This window comes from Mya arenaria, chromosome 9 (assembly GCF_026914265.1).
Source record: "Mya arenaria isolate MELC-2E11 chromosome 9, ASM2691426v1".
NCBI classification, from domain to species: domain Eukaryota; kingdom Metazoa; phylum Mollusca; class Bivalvia; order Myida; family Myidae; genus Mya; species Mya arenaria.
This window is the reverse complement of record NC_069130.1, coordinates 73294502-73307090: the sequence shown is the minus strand read 5'-3', so window position 1 is coordinate 73307090 and position 12589 is coordinate 73294502. Positions and strand designations below refer to the sequence as shown.

Genomic DNA, 12589 nt, shown 5'->3' with positions numbered 1-12589 from the left:
AGGAAATAATCATTATTTATTGAGTCTGAGGTTATGCATTTATCTTTATTAATTTATTTTTGAGGGAAGGGGGCGTGGTCATAGGGATGTGTCAACCACAATGACATCTTGTTATGTTACAGTGTTCCGATAGAACCATCGTGTTATCGCCCTTTGCGCGCAGGATGAACGACGGCGAAGATACGGACGTACGTTCTTGGACGTCTTCGCCTTCGTGTCTTCGACTTCCTAATCGATTTTCCTAATTGAACACCGTAGATATTACTACAAGCTTTGTTGTGTGTAATTTGCCTATAACATTAGCTACTTTGTTTTTCTATTTAAATTGTTCATTGGTACGCATACTTAACGGTAGTTATGAACAATATCTTGGCAGTGAAGCAATAGCCAAAATTCAACTACAAAAAATGCCCGTATATTTTTTTTCCTTATTCATTGCACAACAAATTGAACACATATCTTTTTCTAGATATTTGCAATCAGAGTTTTCCACGGAAATAAATTACAAAATAATGCCCGTCGAAATGACGATTGGATAACTGCATTTAACCTAAACGTTTATACAGCACTGCTTTAGTTTGTACTTGTACTTGTTTATTTAGTCAACGTGACTTTATAATATACGTATAACTCTTTAATACGTGCTTTACGTTGAGAATTCTTTATTAAACCGAACCAATAAGCAATAAGGCGAGCTGGTTGCAATACACATGCTTAGTTAAGAAGTATAGTTTAATATAAAACAGCGGAAAGCCGCTTTACTTATGGTCGATTTCAATATGATCAAAATATTAGCAGCGAGAAAAAGTATGTGAACACATTAAAACATGTATTCTGAGTCGTAGGGCAAACAATTTATTGACCTTGTTGTTGAATTTAAACTGATTTATTTGACAATGTTTATGCACCAGGTTATTGCTACATTTTATTAATCATGGTCGTTGGTATGTTGTTACGCGAGAGTGAGGTCTTGTGTTGCGGAAGAAAACCCACCTGTCCGGCATCGCACGTTCGTGTCTAACAAGTTGGCCCACGGAAGCTAGCCCTGGAATTCGTGTTAGAACTGCGAGTAAATCATTACATCATGTTGCATCCGTTATATCCCAGACTTTTGGGAAATGTTCAATGTAAATTATTTATGTAATTGCAAACTAGAAAGTTTTAAGACGTGAAAAGGGAAGTAATTGCGTAAGCTGTCGTTAGAAATGTATAATTGAGTTGCGTCCCTTTGACCATAAATTTCCAGTGTGATTTGACTGAAAGGCTCACATTTAAAGTTACACTCTTATTGAAAATACATACATAAATTGTGTGTGATAAACCTTTAACTTCTTACTAAATAATGCGTTTATGGAAAATATTAATTACTGATAACAAGATTGAAACCGTGTATTTAATAGCTGAAAGCGCAAAAAATATTAAATGATAGGCAAGTTCTGAAAGATTTAGTGTGATCTACTATAGTCTCATAAGGTAGATATACCATTGTTTTTGCACCTTTCTTTCAAATCAAACTCGGAATCCTTCATAAGAACTATTGTTTTCGACATTTATTCATCCTTTTTGGTATATCAAAACATTTGTATGAATTGTGGTATATCTTATTCGGGAGTAAGAGTGCATTTTTAAAGCAGACTGTAATGACGGAGACTGACTATTGAGTATAGAGCACGTCTTATTTATGCAAGACAAACAATAATTATTGCTCTTGTGTTAGCGCTTATGTTAAAATTTCTGTTGACAGTGTATTCTTTCCCAGTAAGCATAACACAGGCAGAATCACTTCCCAGATGATGATGATGATTTTACGAGGATTTTTGTTGTTAAGCACGCCGTGTCAGGACTAGTGTTTTTCGGCCAAGGCGGCCATATCAGCCGAGTTTGTAGTGACTAATGTATATGTATATCGGCTGATCAACGATGCAAGATAACGCAGATATGGATCTTTTGGCGTCAGTTTGGGTTGATATTATTGTGAACGAAAAGTCCGAGGTAGGGACCCTTACTGCATTGTGAGTCCGTGTACCAAAATTAGCAATCTTTCGTTCGCTCTCTTTAGGTCCAATTACTCAATTCACCCTTAACCCCCTCCCTAAAACCTAAAGTGGGGTTTATTACAACCTTTCATATCTGTGGGGGGGGGGAGTATATTTAGGTACTTAAACAGGCTTAACACAACTTACACAGGAATAGTTTGTCGAGTTGCATTTGTATTCGATATGCATTATTTATTATATTTGTATTGAATTCATGGATAATTCAAAAAATGTTTACAAAGGCCTGAAATAATCTGAAGTATCACCAGAGCGCTCTCCCTTTTTTAGCAATGTCAACCACTTACGCATTGTTGTTATATATATATATATATATACACTGTGCTGTTTGTAGAGTTTTGTGCTGTTCTTTGTTTCTTGTTTGTGGTGATTTTGTGTTCTATGTCTTTGGCATTTGCCCATTGCCACTGAACACAGAACAGGGTATATGTTTAAACTTTTTGCTACTGAGCATGTTTCTGTAGCTTTATGCATATATATTGACGTTACTCTACCATATTCCATATTGGCATGAAATGTCTGCTCACTTGGGGGCTTGGTCGCCGATAAGCCCCCTCCCCCTTTTGAATCGTTCGTGGTCTGTTCGTGATCGAAATTTAATTTAGACAGTTTGATGTATCTTGAAAATACAGACCTAATTCCCTGCTGTTCCATTAAAGCGAATATATTTTAAAACATTTTCCATAGAGTTGACTGCACTCCGAAATGTACACGGTTCAGTGTACGTGTGGTACAGGTTAAGCCAGCTATAACTAGAGATTGCTTTTTTGAAAAAGCGCATGTCTCCCCCATTGTGTGGTCGTAGGTGAGAAATAATCAATGATGGATCCCAAAATCAATAGGGGCCATCAACTAGTCATGACTAACTGGCATACCAAGTATGAAGTTCCTGGGTGTAAACGTTCTTGAGTTATTGAGCAGAAACCGGTTCTTCACCTCAAGGTCAGTGACCTTGACCTTTGACCAACTGATTGCAAAATCAACTAGACATCATGACCAACCTCACTTCAAAGTTTGGTGAACCTAGATCAAAGCATTCTCCTGATATTGCACGGAAATATTTTTTTACATTAGAGGTCACAGCGACGTTGACCTTTGACCTTGTGACCCCCCAAAATATAGGAGTTTTCTAAACCTCATGATCAACCTCCCTACCAAGTTTGGTGAACCTAGGTCAAACCATTCTCAAGATATTGAGCGGAAATGTTTTTTACATTGGGGGTCGCCGCGACCTTGACCTTTGACCTAGTGACCCCAAAAACAATAGGGATCTTCTACACCTCATGACCAACCTCCCTACCAAGTTTGGTGAACCTAGGTCAAACCGTTCTCAAGATTTTGAGCAGAAATGTTTTTTATATTGGGGGTCGCCGCGACCTTGACCTTTGACCTAGTGACCCCAAAAACAATAGGGATCCTCTACACCTCACGACCAACCTCCCTACCAAGTTTGGTGAACCTAGGTCAAACCATTCTCAAGATATTGAGCGGAAATGTTTTTTACATTGGGGGTCGCCCAACCTTGACCTTTGACCTAGTGACCCCAAAAACAATAGGGATCCTCTACACCTCACGACCAACCTCCCTACCAAGTTTGGTGAACCTAGGTCAAACCACTCTCAAGATATTGAGCGGAAATGTTTTTTACATTGGGGGTCGCCGCGACCTTGACCTTTGACCTAGTGACCCCAAAAACAATAGGGATCCTCTACACCTCACGACCAACCTCCCTACCAAGTTTGGTGAACCTAGGTCAAACCATTCTCAAGATATTGAGCGGAAATGTTTTTTACATTGGGGGTCGCCGCGACCTTGACCTTTGACCTAGTGACCCCAAAAACAATAGGGATCTTCTACACCTCATGACCAACCTCCCTACCAAGTTTGGTGAACCTAGGTCAAACCATTGTCAAGATATTGAGCGGAAATGTTTTTTACATTGGGGGTCGCCGCGACCTTGACCTTTGACCTAGTGACCCCAAAAACAATAGGGATCTTCTACACCTCATGACCAACCTCCCTACCAAGTCTGGTGATCCTAGGTCATGCGGTTTTCCAGTTATCGATCGGAAACGAAGTGTGACGTACGGACGGACTGACGGACTGACGGACTACCGGACTGACGGACAGGGCAAAAACAATATGTCTCCCCCAGAGAGGGGGAGACATAATAAATCAATACATCACCTCTGCCCAAGACGGAATCAACGTCATTAATTTACCTATGGTATTCTATGCTATCTGAACTCATGAACACCTTAAAGTGGTACCACTTACACGTGGCATCATATGATGTAACCAAAGTCACGGTCATATTTACCATTGGTTTAAATATCCATGGCACTGGTATGAATATGTCATCAACATTGTACAAAATACCATTACTCATGCAGGCCAAGCCAACCTTTATGACATTTCATCGTCAACAGTAACAGTTTCAAAGACCATATCTCCAAACATGGCCAAAGAAAATCCGAACACAGTTTTTAAAGTGATTCCATTCCGTGTACAGTTATGGAAACAAACAAGTGCACCGTGGAGGGAACGATAACACTCGTGACTCGTCTATAAAAAAAATTGTACAATCGATGACAACAAGGTAAAACAGACGAGATATTTACAAAAAAACTGCACAAATAGATCATATTGTTTACTGAAATACACATTCGAAATCACAATGATATATGAAACAACATGGGAGGAAGTGCAGTACACAGGAACCATAATCCTGCCCAACATATTTCCATAGTTATCTCCCCTTAACCTGATGTTTTTCGACAATTGGTTTTTGTCCCAGCCACATCTGGGAAAATAATATGGCAATAAGCGGAAGTGTAGAAGCCAAGAATCGTAATCCTATCCTGGGTATTTATTTATCTCCTCTTAACCCCGATAGTTTTCCATAATGGCTGCTTTTCCGGGGCCATTTTTTGGAATAGCTATTCAAATGAAACTTGGTGTGTAGATTGCAATGACAGGAAGTGCAGTACCCAAGAACAATAACCCCATCCTAGTTATGTATTTAGTTATCTCCCATAAACCTTCTTTTTTTCAATAATGGGTGCTTGTTTGGGCAATATCTTAGAATGTTCTAAAGGGATTCAAATGCGAACTTGGTATATAGATAGATGGCAATAACGTTACATAATGTTTGAAGATCCATATTAAGGCTTACATGCAATGTTCATCTTCTACTGATATTTGTGAATTTCAATTGCTGCATTTCTAATAAATTGCTTAAAATTTACTTCAGAAACAAATTGCCAAGTCTTTCAATATATTCCATGTTCTGTTTGTTTAACTGGTTTATAATAATGCTAAAACCATTCACCTTCTACCAGCAAATTGAAATTACTGCCTTTTCATAGAAAATAAGATTTCAGGAGCATACTTCACTTTCAGCAATACCCTTCTTTACTATGTCAAGCACCATAACTTTTGTAAGATGAAGGTAAAGGGCCATAACTCTTGTTAGACTGTATGATAAATGAATGTCATACAAATAGCAGGTGCTCAATTCTCATACTGACCGATATCCCTACTAAGTTTCATGTGTGTAGGTCCAACTCTTTTGGAGATGCATGTGACACAATATTTTCAAACAATTTTTTACTAAGTAAAGGACCATAACTTTTGTTAGACAATTTGAAACTGGAATGTCATACAAATTGCAGGTGCACCATTTCCCGTGCTGACCAAGATTCCTATAAAGTTTCATGTGACTTGGTGCAATGCTTTTAGAACTCCTACATTATATAGCTTTCTGGGTGTGTAATAAATAAACGAATGCACAAATAAATGATGTATGATTGACAATTAGTAACAAATGAAAGAATAAATTAAAACAAATAATTGAATGAATGGATAACTGAGAATCTAACAAATAAATCATCAATGAATAAAAGAAAGAAAACAACAACAAAAATAGATTGATGACTTTAAAGCTAACAAGAGCAGTCACAGACTGTCATAATACATCATTCTGTATGATATGGTAACAAAATTTCTGTGATAGCTGCCAACCATGTGCGATACAACATCATGAAAAATCATTATACCTTGTGGGTAATTGACTTTTATAGCCCAAACAATTTTTGCATCAATTGCTTTTTACAGCTTTAAATGGACATCTAAGCTTGGCACCTATCATTCATGCTACTTTTATATATTTCTATTGAAAATGATTCTACCCGTTTTCAAACTGTTATCATCAATCCATTTCATGAATTTGTCAAATAACTACTAGTATGTTGATTGTAAAATGTAATTATCATTGTGATCAACACTAATTTGGCCATTGCAGCTCTATAAAGCCCTATACCAGAGCTTCTAAAAACCGGCAATTTGCTGGTCTGGACTGATTTTGACCAAGCCAGACAGATTTCAGTTTTAAAAATACTGTATGTTAAAACTCACAAGAGCTTTTGTTGTACTTGATGTGATTTTGCCTACTCAAAATAAATCTTATCTGATCTTAACAGTAACAACTTTGCCTTAGAACAAAGGAAAATAATGAAACTTTTCAAAGGGCAATAACTAAAATAATATGACAGCCAGAGTTATGGTTCATGTGCACAGCACTTCTCCTAAATGAGATCTATCAGTATATGAAGTTTAAAGTCAATACTTTAAAGACTTTTCAAGTTAGGCTCCAGACAAAAATAAGGATGAAAATAAACAAAGGACAATAACTAAAATAAAACTGCAGAATGAGTTATCTATCTGTATATGAAGTTTGAAGTCAATACCTCAAAGCTATGGACAAGATTGCTCTGACGCACACACACACTTTTACCATTTATACCCTTTGGCGAGGGAGGACGGGGGGGGGGGGGGGGGGGGGGGGGGGGGGGGGGGGGGGGGACAAATTTTTAAAAAACTAAAGCATGAATGAATAATTGATTGACTTATTCCCAAAATAATAAAATAAATGAACAGAAATATGAAATGCATAGAAAATTAACTACATCTAAGAATTTTATGGCAGAGCAAATGAACAAATAAATTAGCAACTAATGCCTCATTCATGCGGTGCCTGCATGGTGGAAATGTCTACAAAAATCAGCTTCAGCTGGTACTGACTGCCAATGCTAAAACAACAATAAACATCATTGAGTGATTAAATCAAATGTTGTTGTTTTTTAGATTTTAACAAGTTTTAAAACATGCTATGCAAATTACTTTTACTACCTTCAAATATGGCCTTCAAAGATTCATTTGAACATATTAAAGTTATTCAGTTATTAAAAACAGACAAGCTAATATAAATGACAAAGACAGATGCAAACTTTCAAATTGACTATGGCTTCATATCATCAATGACTTGTTGTTTCACTTAGGCTACTGCAGGAGTTCTGCAGGAGTTGGGTCCACTCCTACCCCTGGATGCCATTTTGTTTGGAGCTGGACCTCTTCTGATATCACTCAGGGCCAACCTCTACCCCCTGGTAGCCTTTTTGTTGGAGCTGGACCTCTTCTGATACCACTGATGCAACTTCAGCCTGTGTCAATCAAAATCAAATTTTAAATCTAAAGCACATCACCGAAGATTTCACAATTAATTCCTGTCAACACCACAGATACTATACATGTTCATATAAATGGCTACATTTATGGAAAAGAACACATTTTTGTCAAAGCATAAAACTACTTCCACAAACAAACAAATTTGTGGGAAAATGAGAATATTTTATGTCTGGCCTAGACTTGAAAGATGTTCCAGAGAGAAAGGTTTAGTTAGCACTTTTGTTGTACAGGCTATAGACTTTTATAAAAATACCATACAGAATATTATGTTGTTTTATGCACAGCACTTTTCCTCAACACAGTCAATATGTGTATGAAGTTTGAAGTCAATACCTCAAAAATATATGGAGTTATGAAGAAAAGTAAACATGTTCCAGTAGAAAACTTGACAACTGTTTTTGTAATAAAAAACTTATGCCTCTCCCCCAGCACATGATCTGATTATGGTGAACATTTGTGGCAAATATTTTACAATACTTCAAGAGGTTCAAGAGATATTGAGCAGGCACAAAATGAAGTCATATGACCTTTGACCTCTAAGTGTGACTTTGACCTAGAACCTAACTGGGTGTAGTATAAGCCCTGCAATATGGTGAACAATGTGCCTCTTACTCTAAAAATAACCATACACAAACTAATACTGTTTTACTTTGCGCAGAGTTTCTCCTCAACATGGTCAGTATGTGTATGGAGTTTGAAGTCAATACTACAAAAAATATTGAGTAATGGAGAAAAGTAGATTTGTTCATACAGACAGACGGACCGACTGATGGAGGGACAAATTATTACTAATGCATACATATGTTTGAGTTTAAAGAATATACTCTACGAGAAAACAGGAAGTAACCTGTATCATTGCTGTTGATCTGAATCTGCTGCCAGAACACAGACCAATCTTGGACTCCAAACACACAGTTGTGCAGGTGGGTGATGTACTAACTGCTGGATGTCAGAACCATACCCCAGAAACACCTACCCTTCTGCTTGCCACCCAGCTTAAATGGAAATGAATCTTTTCAATGAAAAACAAGACGCCGCCGCATTAAAGCCAGATTTTTTATCTGAAGATGCAATTTTTTAACCTAGGATTTGAGCTTTTGTCGACCTAGTATTTTTAACCAAAAAGACCCATATTCATACTTATCGGAGATATAGTTTATACAAATAACTTGATCAACAGAAACTATTCCATTAGTGTGAGGAACATTTTATAAATACATCAGCTTTTCCAATAAGATCTGGCCCAGAGACCTAGTTTTTGACCCCAGATGATAGACTTTATCATCTTCAATTTCATGTACACAAATATTTTTAAGTTAATTAAGATTTAAAATTTTGGAAATATGCAGGGCTTTTTCTGTCCATTTTGGGAAAAAGAACCTAGACATTTTGGGAAGTTTTGTGTCATGAAAAATGCAGAATTTGGGAAATTTTACAGTTAAAAGAAAAAGCTGTCCGAGTCTCCTGCGAATTATGAAATGATTTAATATTAGTTTAATTTCCTTTAAAAGACCAAAAATGCCTGAAATAGCAATCCTTGAGGTGTAAATATCTATTGCAATAAATCATATGACAAATAATATTTCATACTGATTTCTGAATGTGATGAAAATAAATTATTTCTGAGTTCAATTATCAAAAAAACTTTAAATCACATAATTTATAAGGATGTTGAAAATGAACCAGTACAAGTAAAAAGACTTTCTAAAAAAAAAAAAAAAGATTGGGAAAAATATCTCATATTTTGCTTTGGGAATGGGTCCGATAGTCGGACCCATGGGTACTATAGAAAAAGCCCTGATATGGGTAGATATAAAATGCATGATTGGGATGTGTGTTTATAAAATAGCAATTGAATTTAGTTGTTGACTGATATTGATAGGTATGGTAAGCATAGAATTTTTTTATGACATCGGGAAAATATTTCCTAAGATTTGACCTAGATTTTGATCTGAGGGGACCCATATTCACAAATGATTAAGACTTCATGTAGACAAGTATTTTGACCAAGTTTCATAAAGATTTGACAAAAAATAATTATTTTTTATGACCGTGGAATTCTTTCTCTTAAGATTTGACCTTGTGACCTAGATTTTGACTGGGGATGACCCATATTAAAGAACTTTCAAGATATTATGCAGACAAATACTCTGAACAAGTTTTTAAAAGATTTGACAAAAATTGTTATATTTATGATGTGGAAAGATTTTCCTTGGATTTGTCCTAGTGACCTAGAATTTGACCCGGTATGTCCGATATAAAAAATAAGCAAGATATTATGCAGACAAATATTCTGACCAAGTTTCATCAAGGTGTGAAAAAAATTGCTGAATTTATGACGTGGAAATATTTTTCCTAAGATTTGACCTAGTGACCTTGATTTTGACCCGGGTTGACCCTTATTAAAAATATGCAAGACATAATACAGACAAGCATTCTGACAATGTTTCATCAAGATTTGATAAAAATTGTTGAATTTATTACCGTGAAATATTTCTTCTAGTAACCTATTTTTTACCCGAGATGACCCATATTCAAATATATTCATATATATATTACATGCCGACAAATAGTCTGACCAAGTTTGATAACCATTGGATAAAAACTCTTTTTTTATTACATAAAATGAAAACATTAATGCAGAATTGTTAACTCCCACCTGAGCCTGCCCAAACAATGACACAAGATATTATAATAACTTGTTTTCCCTTTGTAGAAACCTGGTTATGAATATAAAATTGTGCCTGTCAAAAGAAATAAAAAAATTAAATTAAAAAAAGATAGAAAGTCAATCGAGTTATGAAACCTTATTGTAAGATGGCCATCATTTACTGTGTGAAGTATTTAGCGAATTGAATGAAGGGTATTGGACTTATTTATACTGTCCAAACTCGATTTAATGTCGACGTCAGATATCCAGTTGTCGACTTATTTCTCCGGTCCCGAATTTATTCCTTCTTATTCTATTTAAAATAAATGTGCTTGTGTCGATTTTTCTATCTCAACTTTTTTGCTATATCGACCTCCTATTGCAGTCCCATTGATCAAATTTCACATGTTTTACTTGTCCCTTATGTCGAACTGTAGATCAAGTTGTAGGTGCGAAAGTTGTCATTAAGGTTTGGGGCATGTCGCTAAAAAACCGTGCTTGTCAAAATAACAAACTTTCATAATTGAAGGTCAATTGGTAAGTGTGAATAACTAAAGTTGTCTGTTTATGTGTTCGATTAAAGAGACATTTAGTGATCAAGCTACACATTGAAACGTATGATTTAAATCGACGATGACATCATCGTAAAGTTCGAAATGTTAGGTGACAAAGTAATTTCTCTTTACTGCATGCAGAAAACAAACGGGCACTACATATGTGCTTTACTGTTTACTTAAATATACAAGTGTATATTTAATTGTGGTTTAATATTTGATATGTGTAATCCATAAATGTGAATAAAATTAATTTGGCACAAAAAATCATTTTTTGAATCACTTTATTTTTAAATAGTATGTTTAGTTTGCTGTTTCCACGACTGTCACAAGACCATTCAATTCAAGTTTGGTGTCAGACATATATCAAACTCATATGTGTTTGGATTGGTGATACATTTTTGTATTTCGAATGTGTCGAATGTTCGTTATCTCGACTTTTCCCTAGGTTCCGACAAAGTCGACTGTAAGTGAAAATCCAAACTTTCCTTTAAACTTTAACCAGAAGCTGCTGTTGAGTTGAGTAGTGTAGTCCTCCTTATTCTTTGAATCATTGAGCTAAAAACCATACATATCCATCTTACGACCTATTTTATATGCAAACTTTGAACCTCTTCACTTTTTGATTGTCAGAATGCAATGTTTTTATTATAAAAATTTAGTTTTATTTACCTTTAGAATAGTCAGAATAAAAGCCTTCTTGTCGGCAAGCTGTACCGTTGTTTACGTCTTCATTAGCATGTGCAGCTTCATCTACATCAGTACAGATGTTCATCCACCGCATGGTTGTCGGGTCAGTGATCGGCTACCAAGTATCATCCTCAAAGTCTGGTATTTATAGATATACCTTAAATCTTAAGTCGCCTGCATGTATATCTTCTCGCGGATCTGTGTGTCTTGTAGGTAGGCTGCATTATCATTTACCTCGGCAGTGACAGCATTTGAGGACTGAAATAGGATTTAAATGAGTCATCACTATCATCATAGTATCATTAAACACATTGTTTATTTCCATCGTCATTGAATTAATACCCACTAAAACTTAATACCTGTATGATACTATTGCTAAGGCATCAAGCCACTCAACATTCTGATCTTAATCTTTATCCTCATCATCATGTTAGAAAACAATAACCCTCCCTTACTGGTGTACTCTACTCTAGCTGCTGCATCTCCAACACGTTATCTGTATATGATCTGTAGAAGCTTCTCTTTGAGACTTGGCTGGCAGACGAACGTCAAAGAATCACCCATATTGGACTTTACTCTGTATGTGGTCTGGGAGAACTTTTTTTCTGAAAGAAACATACACTGGAATGTATTATAGTAATGGTTCTACAATCTTGACTTGAACTATCAGCGAAATAAACTATCAGGGTAAAACAAATAAAAATTGGACAATATGTTTAAGCAACACAATTAATAGTGGTGCAATTAAGATTTGGATCACCGCTCTGGACTGAAGAGATCAGTGGATCGTTGTTTACATGTATCAGATGTCATATTAGATATTGACCAAACACTGAAAATTGATGTGTGAAAATCGGTGGTACACTAACAACATAACGTACATTTTCTGTTTTATTTACAAAATGAAGAACTTACATGTCCACTGAATTTCCTTAAATATTTACCTCGAATTAACCTAACAAACAGGTACCACCAGAGCCACAGAGGATCATCAAAAAAGAGATTATGCGTGAGACTGGCTCCCTGCCTGAGTGGCGTGGGACTTGAATGAGTGTTTTTCATTGTAATGTTAATAATTAAGATGTTACCCTTGAGCCTCACCTTTTCTCATATCG

At 36.0% G+C, this 12589-nt stretch overlaps 1 long non-coding RNA gene and 1 pseudogene across 1 annotated transcript; both read right to left on the bottom strand.

Moving 5' to 3' along the window:
• LOC128246367 (uncharacterized) overlaps positions 1-12589 on the bottom strand; it is a 111968-nt pseudogene that overhangs the window by 41868 nt on the left and 57511 nt on the right.
• Positions 7385-12042, bottom strand: LOC128245523 (uncharacterized). The gene is made up of 4 exons (XR_008263169.1): positions 11930-12042; positions 11457-11732; positions 8428-8575; positions 7385-7555 (listed from the first exon to the last, which is right to left on the bottom strand). It is a non-coding gene; the product is annotated as an uncharacterized LOC128245523 (long non-coding RNA).